The sequence below is a fragment of the Ranitomeya imitator genome, chromosome 3 (genome assembly GCF_032444005.1).
Source record: "Ranitomeya imitator isolate aRanImi1 chromosome 3, aRanImi1.pri, whole genome shotgun sequence".
NCBI classification, from domain to species: Eukaryota; Metazoa; Chordata; class Amphibia; order Anura; family Dendrobatidae; genus Ranitomeya; species Ranitomeya imitator.
This window is the reverse complement of record NC_091284.1, coordinates 830,337,379-830,357,611: the sequence shown is the minus strand read 5'-3', so window position 1 is coordinate 830,357,611 and position 20,233 is coordinate 830,337,379. Positions and strand designations below refer to the sequence as shown.

The following is a 20,233-nucleotide window of genomic DNA, read 5'->3' as shown; positions in this document are numbered from 1 at the left end:
AACTGAATGGGCGCGGAAAAGGCAACGCAAATGCACGCCTGTGTGACTACAACGTCACACAGGACGTCCCTCATTGAGGTCTGAATCGTCATAATAGCTGCCATGTGACAGGGTCACAACGACCAACGACATCATTGTACAGGTCGCTACAGGTCGCCGCATCGCTGCTGCGTTGTTGGGAAGATCTCACTGTTTGACATCTCACCAGCGACCACATAGCGACGTAGCAACGATCCCTGACAGGTCGTATCGTTGTTGGGATCGCTTTAGCGTCGCTAAGTGTGACGGGGCCTTAACTTCTACCTGCTGGCTTGTGACATCACTAAAGGGGCTGGATTGCCTGCACCCTTCCCTCTCCTCACAGTTACAGATTTTACCGGCAATACTTATAATTCTCATATCTTAGCTTGAGAACATGGCAGAGTCACAGCACCCTCATCCCTCATCTTATATCGAAATTAGCTTCCTATTGAATCCAAGCGTGATCTAACTATTCCACAATGTTCAGGAGAAATCCATTTCTCTGGTTCTCTTGGGGCCAAACATCCGCAAGAGGCCCCATTGTGAAACTCTAATAAATCACATTCCGAATATGCATCCATCATTTGTCTATCATTGATTGGACCCAAGATATGTCCTTTTTACTATCTCCCATATATACAAAGGAAAGCAGGTGCTTCTTTTGGACAAAGGAATCCCTTCCTAATTAACATTCGTGGCTTGCAGGAGGGGGGAAGGAAGGAGTGTAGAGTTACATAGGGTCTATAGCAGCGAGTGTAGTGCTGTTGAGGAAGGGGGTGGAATCTGCAGTGTGTGTGTTCAGGAACATGGCTACATATGCAAAAATCATACGCCATTTTATACATTAACGTGACACCTCTCCTTTTGGTGTGCGCTACGGAGGCAGGACTGTTATGATCCGGTGACCTTGGAGCAGCATGAAAACTTTCACTGGAGTAGGTGGTAACTATACTGATCGCAAATCCTGATCTTAACACCGCAACTAGAAGTAGCCGTGGGGTGTACCTAAAAAACCCTAGACACCTTGTCACAGCCGGAGGACTGCGGTGAAAGGTGAGGCAGTGAAATTCTGCCAGTGCTGTGAGTTCAGGAAGTAGATAGAAGCAGGCTCACAGGGTCCGACCAAAACAGGCGCGGTGGACACCGCGTCGCATGGACTAATCTGTTCCACAGCTCCTCTCAGGCCACCCACGCTATTCCAGACCCTGTTTTGGTTGGACCCTGTGAGCCTGCTTCTATCTACTTTCTGAACTCACAGCACTGGCAGAATTTCACTGCCTCACCTTTCACCGCTCCTATTGGCAGTACGTTACTGAGGAAGGCCAATATTGGCCGAAACGTTTATCTTCTCTCTTGTTAATAAATCCCAAGAGATTCACCATAAGTTGAGTGCCGGGTTTATTTTATATAGAAAAAGAAACAGACACTTATCTTTGCTGAATTGGCAGCTAAGCAGGAGAAGCCAGACAAAGATCTAACACTTCCCAAGAAACATTGACAACTGGAAAGGACTAATGAGTCCTGCAAACCTAAATACCCCAGTCAGAATTGCAATTATCAGATACACCTGTCCAGGACTGCAGGCCAGGGACAAGTGCATTACCACCTACAACCACCGGAGGGAGCCCAAAAGCAGAAATCACATCACAGGACCTCTCGGTACTCCGCCATGCACACCTCAGCAGCTTCACCCCAGCGGGATAACCCATCTGCTTTGCCAGGCTCTGGCTTTATGGTGCCCCCACCTACCCGGTGCCCCAGGTAGTGGACCTCAATCATGCCCATCTGGCACTTTCCGGGCTTGATAGTCACAGCAGCTCGGTGAATTCGCCTGAGCACCTCCTCAAGATGCTGCAGGTGTTCACCCCAGGAGGAACTAAAGTTGGCAATGTCATCCAAATACGCCACCGCGCACTTCTCCAGTCCCCAAAGCAGGTGGTTGACCATTCACTGGAAAGTGGCAGGGGCATTCTTCATGCCGAAGGGCATGACCGTGGACTTGTACAGTACAAAGGGTGTGATAAAGTCATTCTTTTCCTGCACCTCGGGGCTCAGGGGAATCTGCCAGTATCCTCGACTCAGATCCATTATGGCCAGATATTCTGCGCCAGCTAACCTCTCAAGCAGCTCCTTGATGCGCTGCATTGGGTGCGCGTCAGAGGCTGTGATGGCGTTGAGCCTCCTGTAGTCCACGCAGAACCGGGCGGTCTGATCATTCTTTGGCAAGAGGACTACAGGTGAGGCCCACGCGCTCTTTGACTGTTGAATCACTTCCAGCTGTAACATCTCATCGATCTCCTGGCGTATAACCTGCTGCACCTGGTCAGAGATTCGATAGGGTGTTCACCGTAGTGGGGCATGATTCCCGGTGTCCACCTCATGGACCGCTAACTCAGTCCTTCCAGGTCGTTTGGAGAACACGGCCCGGAAGGGTTCCTGCTTTGTCCACAACTGCAACCGCTGGGGTTAAATTAGTGAGGTGCTTACCTCCATGTCCTCAATGGACCCACTGGCCTTGGCTTGGGCCAGCATATCCAGGAGGGGGTCTTCCTCCCCGTCTTCGGGCAGGCTGCAGACCGGCAGGATGAAAGGTTCACGTTCGTGATGAGACTTCATCATGTTGACGTGAAAGGCCTTTCGCCTACCCCGAGCGTGGTCAAGCGTGACCACGTAGGTGACCGGGTTGAGCTGTTGGTGGACGATGTACGGGCCTTCCCAGGCTCCCTGAAGCTTATCCTTTGGTACGGGGACCAGCACCCACACCTTCTGACCAACGTGGTAGATCCACTCCCGGGCGTTCTGGTCGTACCAGTGCTTTTGATCAGCCTGAGCCTGCGTCATGTTGTCATGCATCAACTGCATCAAGGTCTGCATCTTTTCACAGAAGCGCATGACATACTCCTCTATGGACACTTCAGAAGGGTTCAGCTCCTCTTCCCAGGATTCTCTTACCAACCCAAGGGGTCCCTGGACTCACCTGCCGTACAGGAGCTCAAAGGGGGAGAACCCCGTCGAGGCCTGCGGAACCTCTCGGTAAGCGAATAGCAGGTGTGGGAGGTACCGCTCCCAGTCGCGCCCTTGGGTCTCAACCAGCATGCGTAGCATCTGTTTGAGGGTACCATTGAGGCGTTCACACAAGCCATTGGTCTGTGGGTGATACGCACTCGATACCAGACGCTTCACCTACATTCTCTTACATAGAGCCTCCATTAGGCGAGAAATGAATTGGGTCCCTTGATCAGTAAGCATTTCCCTGGGAAATCCTACACGTGAAAAGATAGTCAACAGGGCATCCATAGTAACATAGTAACATAGTTAGTAAGGCCGAAAAAAGACATTTGTCCATCCAGTTCAGCCTATATTCCATCATAATAAATCCCCAGATCTACGTCCTTCTACAGAACCTAATAATTGTATGATACAATATTGTTCTGAAGAAAGAATGCTCCCTTGTGCCCGTCACCTTCCTTGGTATAAACAGATCCTCAGCGAGATATTTGTATTGTCCCCTTATATACTTATACATGGTTATTAGATCGCCCCTCAGTCGTCTTTTTTCTAGACTAAATAATCCTAATTTCGCTAATCTATCTGGGTATTGTAGTTCTCCCATCCCCTTTATTAATTTTGTTGCCCTCCTTTGTACTCTCTCTAGTTCCATTATATCCTTCCTGAGCACTGGTGCCCAAAACTGGACACAGTGCTCCATGTGCGGTCTAACTAGGGATTTGTACAGAGGCAGTATAATGCTCTCATCATGTGTATCCAGACCTCTTTTAATGCACCCCATGATCCTGTTTGCCTTGGCAGCTGCTGCCTGGCACTGGCTGCTCCAGGTAAGTTTATCATTAACTAGGATCCCCAAGTCCTTCTCCCTGTCAGATTTACCCAGTGGTTTCCCGTTCAGTGTGTAATGGTGATATTGATTCCTTCTTCCCATGTGTATAACCTTACATTTATCATTGTTAAACCTCATCTGCCACCTTTCAGCCCAAGTTTCCAACTTATCCAGATCCATCTGTAGCAGAATACTATCTTCTCTTGTATTCACTGCTTTACATAGTTTTGTATCATCTGCAAATATCGATATTTTACTGTGTAAACCTTCTACCAGATCATTAATGAATATGTTGAAGAGAACAGGTCCCAATACTGACCCCTGCGGTTCCCACTGGTCACAGCGACCCAGTTAGAGACTATACCATTTATAACCACTCTCTGCTTTCTATCACTAAGGGTACGTTCAGACTAGCGTTGTGCTAGTCTGCGTCGGCGCCGCGTCGGGCGACCCTATGTTTAACATGGGGGACGCATGCGTTTTTGCTTGTTGCGTTTTGCGACGCGTGCGTCTTTTTTGCCGCAAGCGTCGGACCAAGAAAACGCAACAAGTTGCATTTTTCTTGCGTCCGATTTTCGGCAAAAAACGACGCACGCGTCGCAAAACGCAGCGTTTTTGCATGCGTTTTGCCACGTTTTTCGGTGCGTTGTGCGTCGCTGACGCAGCGGCGCACAACGCTAATCTGAACGTAGCCTAAGCCAGTTACTAACCCATTTACACACATTTTCCCCCAGACCAAGCATTCTCATTTTGTGTACCAACCTCTTGTGCGGCACGGTATCAAACGCTTTGGAAAAATCGAGATATACCACGTCCAATGACTCACCGTGGTCCAGTCTATAGCTTACCTCTTCATAAAAACTGATTAGATTGGTTTGACAGGAGCGATTTCTCATAAACCCATGCTGATATGGAGTTAAACAGTTATTCTCATTGAGATAATCCAGAATAACATCCCTCAGAAACCCTTCAAATATTTTACCAACAATAGAGGTTAGACTTACTGGCCTATAATTTCCAGGTTCACTTTTAGAGCCCTTTTTGAATATTGGTACCACATTTGCTATGCGCCAGTCCTGCGGAACAGACCCTGTCGCTATAGAGTCCCTAAAAATAAGAAATAATGGTTTATCTATTACATTACTTAGTTCTCTTAGTACTCGTGGGTGTATGCCATCCGGACCCGGAGATTTATCTATTTGACGTTATGTGCACACGTCCGGATTTCTTGCAGAAATTTCCTGAAGAAAACCAGACATTTTCTGCAAGAAATCCGCATTTTTTTTTTTGCATTTTTTTTTCGCCTTTTTTTCGCGTTTTTCTTAGCATTTTGCAAGCGAAATTAGCTTGCAGAATGCTAAAGTTTTCCAAGCGATCTGTAGCATCGCTTGGAAAACTGACTGACAGGTTGGTCACACTTGTCAAACATAGTGTTTGACAAGTGTGACCGACTTTTTACTATAGATGCTGCCTGAGCAGCATCTATAGTAAAAGATAGAATGTTTAAAAATAATAAAAAAAATTAAAAAAATGGTTATACTCACCCTGCAGACAGCCGATCTCCTCAGCGGCGTCCATTCCTATAGATGGTGTGTGTGTGCGGGACCTTCGATGACGTCGCGGTCATGTGAGCGGTCGCGCGACCAATCACAGGACCGCGGCGTCATCGCAGGTCCTTCACACAGACACCATCTATAGGAACAGAAGCGGCAGCATGCACCGCTGAGAGGCGGGAAGACACCGGGGCCATCAGAGGGTAAGTATATGACTATTTTTTATTTTAGTTCTTTTTTTTTTTTACTAATTATATGGTGCTCAGTCCGTGGAGGAGAGTCTCCTCTCCTCCACCCTGGCTACCAACCGCACATGATCTGCTTACTTCCCGCATGGTGTGCACAGCCCCATGCGGAAAGCAAGCAGATCAATGCATTCCTAGGTGTGCGGAGTCACCGCAATTCCGCATTTTTAATGAACATGTTGCTTTTTTTTCCGCAATGCGATTTTTTCGCGGAAAAAAAGCAACATTTGCACTAGAAATGCGGAATACACTGTAATTAATAGGAGGCATATGTACGCGTTTTTTTCGCGTTTTTATCACGTTTTTATAGCGAAAAACGTGAAAAAAACTCGAAAAATCCTGAACGTGTGCACATGGCCTGAATCTTATTTAGCCGGTTTCGCACCTCTTCTTGGGTTAGATTGGTGACCCTTAATATCGGGTTTTCATTGTTTCTTGGGATTTCACCTAGCATTTCATTTTCCACCGTGAATACCGTGGAGAAGAAGGTGTTTAATATGTTAGCTTTTTCCTCGTCATCTACAACCATTCTTTCCTCACTATTTTTTAAGGGGCCTACATTTTCAGTTTTTATTCTTTTACTATTGATATAGTTGAAGAACAGTTTGGGATTAGTTTTACTCTCCTTAGCAATGTGCTTCTCTGTTTCCTTTTTGGCAGCTTTAATTAGTTTTTTAGATAAAGTATTTTTCTCCCTATAGTTTTTTAGAGCTTCAATGGTGCCATCCTGCTTTAGTAGTGCAAATGCTTTCTTTTTACTGTTAATTGCCTGTCTTACTTCTTTGTTTAGCCACATTGGGTTTTTCCTATTTCTAGTCCTTTTATTCCCACAAGGTATAAACCGCTTACACTGCCTATTTAGGATGTTCTTAAACATTTCCCATTTATTATCTGTATTCTCATTTCTGAGGATATTGTCCCAGTCTACCAGATTAAGGGCATCTCTAAGCTGGTCAAACTTTGCCTTCCTAAAGTTCAGTGTTTTTGTGACTCCCTGACAAGTCCCCCTAGTGAAAGACAGGTGAAACTGCACAATATTGTGGTCGCTATTTCCTAGATGCCCGACCACCTGCAGATTTGTTATTCTGTCAGGTCTATTAGATAGTATTAGGTCTAAAAGTGCTGCTCCTCTGGTTGGATTCTGCACCAATTGTGAAAGATAATTTTTATTGGTTATTAGCAGAAACCTGTTGCCTTTATGGGTTTCACAGGTTTCTGTTTCCCAGAAACCTTACCACCTTATCCGCCCTAGTTGACGACAGAGCCACTGCCTCTGGGTACCGGGTAGCATAGTCTACCACAGTAAGGATGTATTGCTCTCCAGAGCTGCTGTGAACGGCCAGCGGGCCCACAATGTCCACCACGATTCTCTGGAAAGGCTCCTCTATCACTGGCAAAGGGATCAGGGGTGCCTTAAGAGCAGGCCCCGCCTTCCCCACTCTTTGACAGGTGACACAGGAGCGGCAGTAGTTTGACACATCTGTCCCCATCTTAGGCCAATAGAAGTGTTGAGACAGCCGGGCCTTGGTTTGGCTGATCCCCAAGTGTTCAGCTAGCGGGATTTTATGGGCAATCCGTAACAACTCACCCCGGAATTGCTGCGGGACTACCAGCTGTCTTTCCCTCAACCACTCCTTTTGCGATATTCCGGGTACTGTCTCCCGGTATAACCTTCCTCGTTCCCAGAACACCCTCTCCTTATCAGTGGCGGAGGTGGGCGTCTCAGCGAGTTATCTCAAACTCTCTAGGCTCGCATCTGTGTGCAGAGCGGGCTGAAACTCCTGGCTAGGGGAAGCCAGAAGCGACGTCAGGGTCCCTTCCCCACGGGAACCCTCTTGGTCCTGCTCTGAGTCCATCTCTGGTTCAGTCACAACGATGACTGAGGAGGGTCCGGAAGGCAGAACGTTATCTGTGTTCCGGGCACTCTGACTGCGGGTAACAGCAGCTACGTAGGCTGTCTCCCCAGGGATTTCCACAGACCCATCAGCCGGTTCTGCTTTGGGTGCTACCTCCCCCACCGCCCCCATTACCTCAGGAGCAGTGCTACTTATGGGCCAGTTACCTTCCTCGGTGGCACTGATCAATTGCATGACATCACCTTCCTCACGGTTCTCATGCACCTCCCCATTTTCTTGAGCACCAACGCTTGCTCCTGTTAGGGGTTCCTCAGCCATCCCACCCTGCAGAGAGACGTGGCTGAGCACTCCTGCACATGTGGACAAATCAACCTTGGCGGAAAAATGGTTATCAGGTTCAGTTGAGACATTTACATCATTTTCAGCAACATTCCTAAGGAAAAAATGGTTATCAGATGCATCATTACTAGATAAAGCATGGTCAGGTAGCTCATGCGATTTCCCATCATCATCATCATCATCATCATCATCATCAGGGTTAATGTTACCCTTATTAGCAGATTGGGGAGGGGTGTCAGGGACGTAGTATGCAACCATCCTCCCCAAATCAGTCCCCAACAAAACATCAGTGGGCAAGTTATCAGACTGCCCCACTTCCTTCACCGCGCTCCCCGCACCCCAATCTATATAAACCCGGGCCATTGGCAAGGGACAGCTGATGCCCCCAATCCCAGTGACAGTTAGGGTTTTCCCCGGAATGATCTCTTCAGGGGCCACCAGTTCGGGAAGGATGAGGGTCCGTTCAGCCCCGGTGTCCTTGAGGCCTGTAGCGACATGGCCTCCCTCTGTGACGTGCTGTATGTTGTCACACACCCTCCCAACCACCCTACCCACCAAAAGAACTGCTGCATTGCACCCTGGGGCCTTGGCTGTGGGGGTTCTTCTGCTTCTCTGGACAGTAGGGACTGATATGACCGGTCCGTTTGCAAACATAACCCTGGCGGTCGGTGATAGGTCTGGTGCTGTTGGCAACAGGGACAGATCCTCTGTTGTGTTGGCTGGCAGGGGCACTGGCGTTGGTTGCAGGCTTACCCCCTCTCCAGCTGGAGGTGACTGACTTCCGCACTTCTGATTTACGGTTGGCCTCGTAGGCATCGACAATCTGCGCTGCTTTCGTCACGCCTTTGGGTTCTCGGTTCATCATGAACTGTCGCACCTCAGTTGGGCAAAGATGTAAGAACTGGTCTTTGATCATCAGGTCTCGCAGCTGTGCAAAGGTGGTCACTGACAGTCCTTGGGTCCACTGGTCAAAGTGGGTCCCGAGTGCATGGAGGTTCCGGAACTTTCTATGGTAAAACTCAGGTGTAAGCTGGTAATTGGCTATGAGGGCCTGCTTGATGGCCTCATAGTCGCCATATTGCTCTTGAGGGAGAGCAGCAAACACCTCCAGAACTTTGCCTTTTAGCCCTGGATTCAGGTATCGGGCCCGTTCTTCCGTAGGCAGCTGGTACTGTCTGCAGGCTTTCTCAAAGGCCCGCAGAAAAGTGTCCAAATCCCTGTCCTTTTCCATCACGGGAAAGTGCTTGAGCCGGGGCTTCGGTATTTGAGCGCTGTTGGGCTCACGGCTCCAGGCATCCCCCCTGCCGGACCATCTCCAGTTCTCGCTGGGCTTGGCGCTTGGCTCTCTCAGCCTCCCGCTTGGCTCGCTGGGCCTCTCACTCAGCTTGGGCCTCCTGCCGGTACTACTGGATCAGCTGCAGACATCCCTCACGGTCGTCAGAGGGGAGTTGTTCCAAGGTTGTCAGCAGGTGGGGGTCCAATTTGCCCTGGTTGCTAGTGCTAGTAGGGCCGGCATTCAGTGGTTGAACCCCTGCTGCCGCACCACCTCTGCTTGAGCTGGCTTCTGCGGCCTCTGGGCTCTGTGGCCAGGCTTGGTCTGCTTCAAATTGCACCAGTTCAGTGACCATTTCAGCCTTGGATTTGCCATGGGGGTCCAGGCCATGGTACGTGCATACCCCAGCAAGAGTGTCCTTCTTCTGCTGGGTGTACCAGGCTTCTCCTTTTGCAGCCATGGTTGCCAAATAAAAGATAGGATAGAAAAACGAAGAGAAAGGGAAGGGATAATTACCAGTACATACAATTGTCTCAGGACTAATAAACACTGAGTTCGTTCTCCAAACTTATTTGTGCAGAGTCCTCGCAAGAACTTTGCAAGTTTTAGTGAGAGGAATGATTGCTCAAACCAGATCACTAATGCTCTATGATTCCACCGCTCTGCCACCAAAAATGTCACGATCCCCACCATCCTGCCACCAATATGTCACGGATCGGGGGTGACCTTTGGCCAGCACGCGGCTATCACATGTGCAGGGGGGCTTATCTTAGTTATCCCTCCACTGCTACAATGTAATGAAAACACAAACAAGGCTATTGACCTATCAATTTACCGCAGGGGCTTATTTTAGTTATCCCACTGCTGCTACAATATAGTAACATAGTAACATAGTTAGTAAGGCTACTTTCACACTAGCGTCGGAATCTCCCCGTCGCAATGCGTCGGGCAGAGATTCAGACGCTAGCATTTAACGCACTGTACAACGGAGGCAGCGGATGCATTTCTGCGGCGCATCCGCTGCCCCATTGTGAGGTGCGGGGAGGTGGGGGCGGAGTTCCCGGAAAAAGCGGTCCGTCAGGAGCAAAAAACGTTACATGTAGCGTTTTTTGCTCCCGACGGTCCGCCAAAGCACGACGCATCCGTCGCACGACGGATGCGACGTGTGGCAATCCGTCGCAATGCGTCGTCAATACAAGTCTATGGGGAAAAAACGCATCCTGCAAGCACTTTTGCAGGATGCGTTTTTTCTGCAAAACGACGCATTGTGACAGATTGCAGTTAACGCTAGTGTGAAAGTGGCCTAAGGCCGAAAAAAGACATTTGTCCATCCAGTTCAGCCTATATTCCATCATAATAAATCCCCAGATCTACGTCCTTCTACAGAACCTAATAATTGTATGATACAATATTGTTCTGCTCCAGGAAGACATCCAGGCCTCTCTTGAACCCCTCGACTGAGTTCGCCATCACCACCTCCTCAGGCAAGCAATTCCAGATTCTCATTGCCCTAACAGTAAAGAATCCTCTTCTATGTTGGTGGAAAAACCTTCTCTCCTCCAGACGCAAAGAATGCCCCCTTGTGCCCGTCACCTTCCTTGGTATAAACAGATCCTCAGCGAGATATTTGTATTGTCCCCTTATATACTTATACATGGTTATTAGATCGTCCCTCAGTCGTCTTTTTTCTAGACTAAATAATCCTAATTTCGCTAATCTATCTGGGTATTGTAGTTCTCCCATCCCCTTTATTAATTTTGTTGCCCTCCTTTGTACTCTCTCTAGTTCCATTATATCCTTCCTGAGCACCAGTGCCCAAAACAGGACACAGTACTCCATGTGCGGTCTAACTAGGGATTTGTACAGAGGCAGTATAATGCTCTCATCATGTGTATCCAGACCTCTTTTAATGCACCCCATGATCCTGTTTGCCTTGAAATATCATGAACTGCAGGGATTTATGTATATCCCGCTTTCCAGTTCCGCTTCGGAACTTGCAGCTCTCCGGCACCCCGCTTACACTCAGGTCAGTCAGGGAACTACACCTGGGATAATTAGTCGCTGGATGGGCCGCTTCACTGTGGACTGGCTAGCAGGCACACTGCAGTGAGGGAATTATAAATGCACAGACCGCAGCCAGGCAATAGCTTATAAAACCCCATTCCATCACTGCCAGTGGCACCCACCTAGCCCAGAACACACTTCGCTGCCACCAGCTCAGATTTCTCACAGAGAGGGGTCCAGAGCAAACCCAAATTAGTAGCATAATTAACTTCAGGCACAAGAAAAATTTGCATAGAACATCAAGAATACGAACTAGTAGTTTTATAGTTTACTCCAAAAGAGTAGGCAGTGTTTATAAAAGGTATATAAAGATATTACAATATGAGACAAAGTATGTACAGCAATTATAAAAAAAACATGGATTAAAGAAAGATAAAACTCACATTTGCTTAAATCATTTCAGCTAACCATGCTGGTAGGCGGATCCAGACCTCACAGTGCATGACCAAGGGTCTTCATGAATTAAGGTCCCAGGCAAGAATGAAGGCTGGGTTAAGTGCAGTAACTTCTACCTGCTGGCTTGTGACATCACTAAAGGGGCTGGGTGGCCTGCACCCTCCCCTCTCCTCACAGTTACAGATTTTACAGGCAATACTTATAATTCTCATATCTTAGCTTGAGAACATGGCAGAGTCACAGCACCCCCATCCCTCATCTTATATCAAAATTAGCTTCCTGTTGAATTCAAGTGTGATCTAACTATCCCATACAGTTCAGGAGAAATCCGTTTCTCTGGTTCTCTTGGGGCCAAACATCCGCAAGAGGCCCCATTGTGAAACCCTGTTAAATCACATTCTGAATATGCATCCATAATTTGTCTATCATTGATTGGGCCCTAGATATGCCCTTTGTACTATCTAATTAACATTCCTGGCTTGCAGGAGGGGGGAAGGAAGGAGTGTATAGTTACATAGGGTCTATAGCAGGGAGTGTAGTGCTGTGGAGGAAGGGGGTGGAATCTGCAGTGTGTGTGTTCAGGACCATGGCTACCTATGCAAAAATCATACGCCATTTTATACATTAACGTGACAATCACCCTCACTGTTAATGAGATACTCATGCTGTGGGCGGTGGTAGGCGGGAATGTGGGCTTATGACAGGTCAGTGATCCTTAAGTGACTTGCCCCCTATTTTACATTTTTACATACTGTACAGGATATTGTGTGACAAAAATATTAGCCTTCTTTTTTGCAGCTAAGCATTCCCAGATCCTGTAAACGTTCCTCGTAGGAGATAGTTTGCAGTCCGCTCACCATTCTGGTCGCTCTTCTCTGAAGTTGCTCCAGTTTTTCAATGTCTTTTGTAAAATGTGGTGCCCAGGGCTGGACACAGTATTCCAGATGAGGCCTGACCAAGGAGGAGTATAGCGGGATAGTTACTTCACGTGATCTAGACTCTATGCTTCTCTTAATACATTCAAGTACTGTGTTTGCCTTTTTTGCTGCTGTATCACACTGTTGACTCCTGTGCAGTCTGTGATCTATTACTATAAACCAGGATGGAGGAGATATATATATATATATATATATATATATATATATATATATATTAGTACAGACCAAAAGTTTGGACACACCTTCTCATTTAAAGATTTTTCTGTATTTTCATGACTATAAAAATTGTAAATTCACACTGAAGGCATCAAAACTATGAATTAACGCATGTGGAATTATACACTTAACAAAAAAGTGTGAAACCACTGAAAATATGTCTTGTATTCTAGGTTCTTCAAAGTAGCCACCTTTTGCTTTGATGACTGCTTTGCACACTTTTGGTATTCTCTTGATGAGCTTCCAGAGGCAGTCACCGGAAATGGTCTTCCAACAATCTTGAAGGAGTTCCCAGAGATGCTTAGCCCTTGTTGGCTCTTTTGCCTTCACTCTGTGGTCCAGCTAAAATAAAAGATGGTCCAACTAAATGCAAACCGGATGGAATAGCATGCCGCTGCAAGATGCTGTGGAAGCCATGCTGGTTCAGTATGCCTTCAATTTTTAATAAATCCCCAACAGGGTCACCAGCAAAGCCCCCCCACACCATCACACCTCCTCCTCCATGCTTCATGGTGGGAACCAGGCATGTAGAGTCCATCCATTCACCTTTTCTGTGTCGCACAAAGACACGGTGGTTGGAAACAAAGATCTCAAATTTGGACTCATCAGACCAAAGCACAGATTTCCACTGGTCTAATGTCCATTCCTTGTGTCCTTTAGCCCAAACAAGTCTCTTCTACTTGTTGCCCATCCTTAGCAGTGGTTTCCTAGCTGCTATTTTACCATGAAGGCCTGCTGCACAAAGTGTCCTCTTAACAGTTGTTGTAGAGACGTGTCTGCTGCTAGAACTCTGTGTGGCATTGACCTGGTCTCTAATCTGAGCTGCTGTCAATCTGCGATTTCTGAGGCTGGTGACTCGGATAAACTTATCCTCAGAAGCAGAGGTGACTCTTGGTCTTCCTTTCCTGGGGTGGTCCTCATGTGAGCCAGTTTCTTTGTAGCGCTTGATGGTTTTTGCCACTACACTTGGGGACACTTTCAAAGTTTTCCCAATTTTTCAGACTGACTGACCTTCATTTCTTAACCCCTTCATGACCGGGGGATTTTTCGTTTTTCCGTGTTCGTTTTTCGCTCCCCTCCTTCCCAGAGCCATAACTTTTTTATTTTTCTGTCAATTTGGCCATGCGAGGGCTTATTTTTTGCGGGACGAGTTGTACTTTTGAACGACATCATTGGTTTTAGCATGTCGTGTACTAGAAAACGGGAAAAAAATTCCAAGTGCGGTGAAATTGCAAAAAAAGTGCAATCCCACATTGGTTTTTTGTTTGGCTTTTTTGCTAGGTTCACTAAATGCTAAAACTAACCTGCCATTATGATTCTTCAGGTCATTACGAGTTCATAGACACCAAACATGACTAGGTTATTTTTTATCTAAGTGGTGAAAAAAAATTCCAAACTTTGCTAAAAAAAAAAAAAAAAAAAAAAAATTGCGCCATTTTCCGATACTCGTAGCGTCTCCATTTTTCATCATCTGGGGTCGGTTGAGGGCTTATTTTTTGCGTGCCGAGATGACGTTTTTAATGATAGCATTTCGGTGCAGATACGTTCTTTTGATCGCCCGTTATTGCATTTTAATGCAATGTCGCGGCGACCAAAAAAACGTAATTCTGGCGTTTCGAATTTTTTTCCCGCTACGCTGTTTAGCGATCAGGTTAATACTTTTTTTTAATTGATAGATCGGGCGATTCTGAGCGCGGCGATACCAAATATGCGTAGATTTGATATTTTTTTTATTGATTTATTTTGATTGGGGCGAAAGGGGGGTGATTTAAACTTTTATGTTTTTTTTATTTTTTCACATTTTTTTAAACTTTTTTTTTTTAACTTTTGCCATGCTTCAATAGCCTCCATGAGAGGCTAGAAGCAGGGACAGCACGATCGGCTCTGCTACATAGCAGCGATCTGCTGATCGCTGCTATGTAGCAGAATTGCACGTGTGCTGTGAGCGCCGACCACAGGGTGGCGCTCACAGCGACGGGCAATCAGTAACCATAGAGGTCTCAAGGACCTCTATGGTTACCATTCACAAGCATCGCCGACCCCCGATCATGTGACGGGGGTCGGCGATGACGTCATTTCCGGATGCCCGGCCGGAAGCGGTAGTTAAATGCCGCTGTCTGCGTTTGACAGCGGCATTTAACTAGTTAATAGGTGCGGGCAGATCGCGATTCTGCCCGCACCTATTACGGGCACATGTCAGCTGTTCAAAACAGCTGACATGTCCCGGCTTTGGTGCGGGCTCACCGCGGAGCCCTGCATCAAACAGGGGATCTGACCTTGGACGGTATAGTACGTCCGATGCCGGTAAGGGGTTAAAGTAATGATGGCCACTCGTTTTTCTTCTCTTAGCTGCTTTTTTCTTGCCATAATACAAATTCTAACAGTCTATTCAGTAGGACTATCAGTGGTGTATCCACCAGACTTCTGTACAACACAACTGATGGTCCCAACCCCATTTATAAGGCAAGAAATCGCACTTATTAAACCTGACAGGGCACACCTGTGAAGTGAAAACCATTCCCGGTGACTACTTCTTGAAGCTCATCAAGAGAATGCCAAGAGTGTGCAAAGCAGTCACTAAAGCAAAAGGTGACTACTTTGAAGAACCTAGAATATAAGACATAATTTCAGTTGTTTCACACTTTTTTGTTAAGTATATAATTCCACATGTGTTAATTCATAGTTTTGATGCCTTCAGTGTGAATTTACAATTTTTATAGCCATGAAAATACAGATAAATCTTTAAATGAGAAGGTGTGTCCAAACTTTTGGTCTGTACTGTATATATATACAAAGTTGGTGCTCAGGATAAGGGATATCTATAACAGAATGAGGGACATACAGTGGCATGAAAAAGTTTGTGCACCCCTTGTCAAAATTACTGTTATTGTGAACACTTAAGCAAGTTGAAGATGAAATGATGTCTAAAAGGCCCTATATATTTTATAAATATATATATTTCAGTTTTCACATTTTAAAAATTACAACAACGAAAATGGGCCGATGCAAAAGTTGATAACGTTGACTGAGGTTTCAGCCCTTAATCAGCCTTTTAGGGTTATGGCTTGTTCACTATCATCGTTAGGAAAGGCCGGTGATGGAAATTTCCAGCTTTATAAAAGCCATCCGCCTCTAACCCTGTGCCAAAAAAACATCAGCCATGGGATCTTCTAAGGTTCAGACCCATCGGTGCCTTGTATTCAGAGGAAATATCCAGAGCGGCCTCTCTAGAGCCTCGATACCTCCATTACTGTCCTCCATCCTGCTGACTGTTTCCACTACACATGTGACCTCACATACGGCAATGCAGTGTGTCCGCGATGTCATAGTCACTTATCCACCATCACTTTATTTTCCTGTAGATGTTGTGTCCCGAATGGACTTGGCGGCTTCTGGAGATAGAAAATGGAGAAGAAGCGGGAGAAGATAACTGTCAGAGGCGTCGAGTAACGAGAAAGGAGGAATCTCTACAGTAAAAGTGACTGAGAGCGACAAGGAATAAACACTGATACTACAACTCCTATCATTGTATCATTGTAACTGTCAGTGCTGAGCTCTGCTCCACATATGTAGTAACATCATTGCTCCTCCAGGGGGCGCCCTGTATACATCCAGCCTGGAGGTCCGTCCTTATTGTCAGTGCTGGTGCCCCCTGTATACATCCAGCCTGGAGGTCCGTCCTTATAGTCAGTGCTGGTGCCCCCTGTATACATCCAGCCTGGAGGTCCATCCTTATAGTCAGTGCTGGTGCCCCCTGTATACATCCAGCCTGGAGGTCCGTCCTTATTGTCAGTGCTGGTGCCCCCTGTATACATCCAGCCTGGAGGTCCGTCCTTATAGTCAGTGCTGGTGCCCCCTGTATACATCCAGCCTGGAGGTCCGTCCTTATTGTCAGTGCTGGTGCCCCCTGTATACATCCAGCCTGGAGGTCCGTCCTTATAGTCAGTGCTGGTGCCCCCTGTATACATCCAGCCTGGAGGTCCGTCCTTATAGTCAGTGCTGGTGCCCCCTGTATACATCCAGCCTGGAGATCCGTCCTTATAGTCAGTGCTGGTGCCCCCTGTATACATCCAGCCTGGAGGACCGTCCTCTATAGTCAGTGCTGGTGCCCCCTGTATACATCCAGCCTGGAGGTCCGTCCTTATAGTCAGTGCTGGTGCCCCCTGTATACATCCAGCCTGGAGGTCCGTCCTTATAGTCAGTGGCTGGTGCCCCCTGTATACATCCAGCCTGGAGGTCCGTCCTTATAGTCAGTGCTGGTAGCTCCCCTGTATACATCCAGCCTGGAGGTCCGTCCTTATAGTCAGTGCTGGTGCCCCCTGTATACATCCAGCCTGGAGGTCCGTCCTTATAGTCAGTGCTGGTGCCCCCTGTATACATCCAGCCTGGAGGTCCGTCCTTATAGTCAGTGCTGGTGCCCTCCTGTATACATCCAGCCTGGAGGTCCGTCCCTTATAGTCAGTGCTGGTGCCCCCTGTATACATCCAGCCTGGAGGTCCGTCCTTATAGTCAGTGCTGGTGCCTCCTGTATACATCCAGCCTGGAGGTCCGTCCTTATAGTCAGTGCTGGTGCCCCCTGTATACATCCAGCCTGGAGGTCCGTCCTTATAGTCAGTGCTGGTGCCCCCTGTATACATCCAGCCTGGAGGTCCGTCCTTATAGTCAGTGCTGGTGCCCCCTGTATACATCCAGCCTGGAGGTCCGTCCTTATAGTCAGTGCTGGTGCCCCCTGTATACATCCAGCCTGGAGGTCCGTCCTTATAGTCAGTGCTGGTGCCCCCTGTATACATCCAGCCTGGAGGTCCGTCCTTACAGTCAGTGCTGGTGCCTCCTGTATACATCCAGCCTGGAGGTCCGTCCTTATAGTCAGTGCTGGTGCCCCCCTGTATACATCCAGCCTGGAGGTCCGTCCTTATAGTCAGTGCTGGTGCCCCCTGTATACATCCAGCCTGGAGGTCCGTCCTTATAGTCAGTGCTGGTGCCTCCCTGTATACATCCAGCCTGGAGGTCCGTCCTTATTGTCAGTGCTGGTGCCCCCTGTATACATCCAGCCTGGAGGTCCGTCCTTATAGTCAGTGCTGGTGCCCCCTGTATACATCCAGCCTGGAGGTCCGTCCTTATTGTCAGTGCTGGTGCCCCCTGTATACATCCAGCCTGGAGGTCCGTCCTTATAGTCAGTGCTGGTGCCCCCTGTATACATCCAGCCTGGAGGTCCGTCCTTATAGTCAGTGCTGGTGCCCCCTGTATACATCCAGCCTGGAGGTCCGTCCTTATAGTCAGTGCTGGTGCCCCCTGTATACATCCAGCCTGGAGGTCCGTCCTTATAGTCAGTGCTGGTGCCCCCTGTATACATCCAGCCTGGAGGTCCGTCCCTTATAGTCAGTGCTGGTGCCTCCTGTATACATCCAGCCTGGAGGTCCGTCCTTATAGTCAGTGCTGGTGCCCCCTGTATACATCCAGCCTGGAGGTCCGTCCTTATAGTCAGTGCTGGTGCCTCCTGTATACATCCAGCCTGGAGGTCCGTCCTTATAGTCAGTGCTGGTGCCCCCCTGTATACATCCAGCCTGGAGGTCCGTCCTTATAGTCAGTGCTGGTGCCTCCTGTATACATCCAGCCTGGAGGTCCGTCCTTATAGTCAGTGCTGGTGCCCCCTGTATACATCCAGCCTGGAGGTCCGTCCTTATAGTCAGTGCTGGTGCCTCCTGTATACATCCAGCCTGGAGGTCCGTCCTTATAGTCAGTGCTGGTGCCCCCTGTATACATCCAGCCTGGAGGTCCGTCCTTATAGTCAGTGCTGGTGCCCCCTGTATACATCCAGCCTGGAGGTCCGTCCTTATAGTCAGTGCTGGTGCCCCCTGTATACATCCAGCCTGGAGGTCCGTCCTTATAGTCAGTGCTGGTGCCTCCTGTATACATCCAGCCTGGAGGTCCGTCCTTATAGTCAGTGCTGGTGCCCCCTGTATACATCCAGCCTGGAGGTCCGTCCTTATAGTCAGTGCTGGTGCCCTCCTGTATACATCCAGCCTGGAGGTCCGTCCTTATAGTCAGTGTGCTGGTGCCCCCTGTATACATCCAGCCTGGAGGTCCGTCCTTATAGTCAGTGCTGGTGCCCCCTGTATACATCCAGCCTGGAGGTCCGTCCTTATAGTCAGTGCTGGTGCCCCCTGTATACATCCAGCCTGGAGGTCCGTCCTTATAGTCAGTGCTGGTGCCCCCTGTATACATCCAGCCTGGAGGTCCGTCCTTATAGTCAGTGCTGGTGCCCCCTGTATACATCCAGCCTGGAGGTCCGTCCTTATAGTCAGTGCTGGTGCCCCCTGTATACATCCAGCCTGGAGGTCCGTCCTTATAGTCAGTGCTGGTGCCCCCTGTATACATCCAGCCTGGAGGTCCGTCCTTATAGTCAGTGCTGGTGCCCCCTGTATACATCCAGCCTGGAGGTCCGTCCTTATAGTCAGTGCTGGTGCCCCCTGTATACATCCAGCCTGGAGGTCCGTCCTTATAGTCAGTGCTGGTGCCCCCTGTATACATCCAGCCTGGAGGTCCGTCCTTATAGGTCAGTGCTGGTGCCCCTGTATACATCCAGCCTGGAGGTCCGTCCTTATAGTCAGTGCTGGTGCCCCCTGTATACATCCAGCCTGGAGGTCCGTCCTTATAGTCAGTGCTGGTGCCCCCTGTATACATCCAGCCTGGAGGTCCGTCCTTATAGTCAGTGCTGGTGCCCCCTGTATACATCCAGCCTGGAGGTCCCGTCCTTATAGTCAGTGCTGGTGCCCCCTGTATACATCCAGCCTGGAGGTCCGTCCTTATAGTCAGTGCTGGTGCCCCCTGTATACATCCAGCCTGGAGGTCCGTCCTTATAGTCAGTGCTGGGTGCCCCCTGTATACATCCAGCCTGGAGGTCCGTCCTTATAGTCAGTGCTGGTGCCCCCTGTATACATCCAGCCTGGAGGTCCGTCCTTATAGTCAGTGCTGGTGCCTCCTGTATACATCCAGCCTGGAGGTCCGTCCTTATAGTCAGTGCTGGTGCCTCCTGTATACATCCAGCCTGGAGGTCCGTCCTTATAGTCAGTGCTGGTGCCCCCTGTATACATCCAGCCTGGAGGTCCGTCCTTATAGTCAGTGCTGGTGCCCCCTGTATACATCCAGCCTGGAGGTCCGTCCTTATAGTCAGTGCTGGTGCCCCCTGTATACATCCAGCCTGGAGGTCCGTCCTTATAGTCAGTGCTGGTGCCCCCTGTATACATCCAGCCTGGAGGTCCGTCCTTATAGTCAGTGCTGGTGCCCCCTGTATACATCCAGCCTGGAGGTCCGTCCTTATAGTCAGTGCTGGTGCCCCCCTGTATACATCCAGCCTGGAGGTCCGTCCTTATAGTCAGTGCTGGTGCCCCCGTGTATACAGTCCAGCCTGGAGGTCCGTCCTTATAGTCAGTGCTGGTGGGGCCCCCTGTATACATCCAGCCTGGAGGTCCGTCCTTATAGTCAGTGCTGGTG

The 20,233-nt window shown here is 48.5% G+C and overlaps 1 long non-coding RNA gene across 1 annotated transcript in view; it reads left to right on the top strand.

Moving 5' to 3' along the window:
* Positions 1–16,256, top strand: part of LOC138672379 (uncharacterized) — a 42,219-nt gene extending 25,963 nt beyond the window's left edge. Inside the window, exon 3 of the long non-coding RNA XR_011319731.1 lies at positions 16,102–16,256. This is a non-coding gene — a long non-coding RNA (uncharacterized lncRNA). The remainder of the gene's footprint in view (positions 1–16,101) is intronic.
* Positions 16,257–20,233: the final 3,977 nt, after the last annotated feature.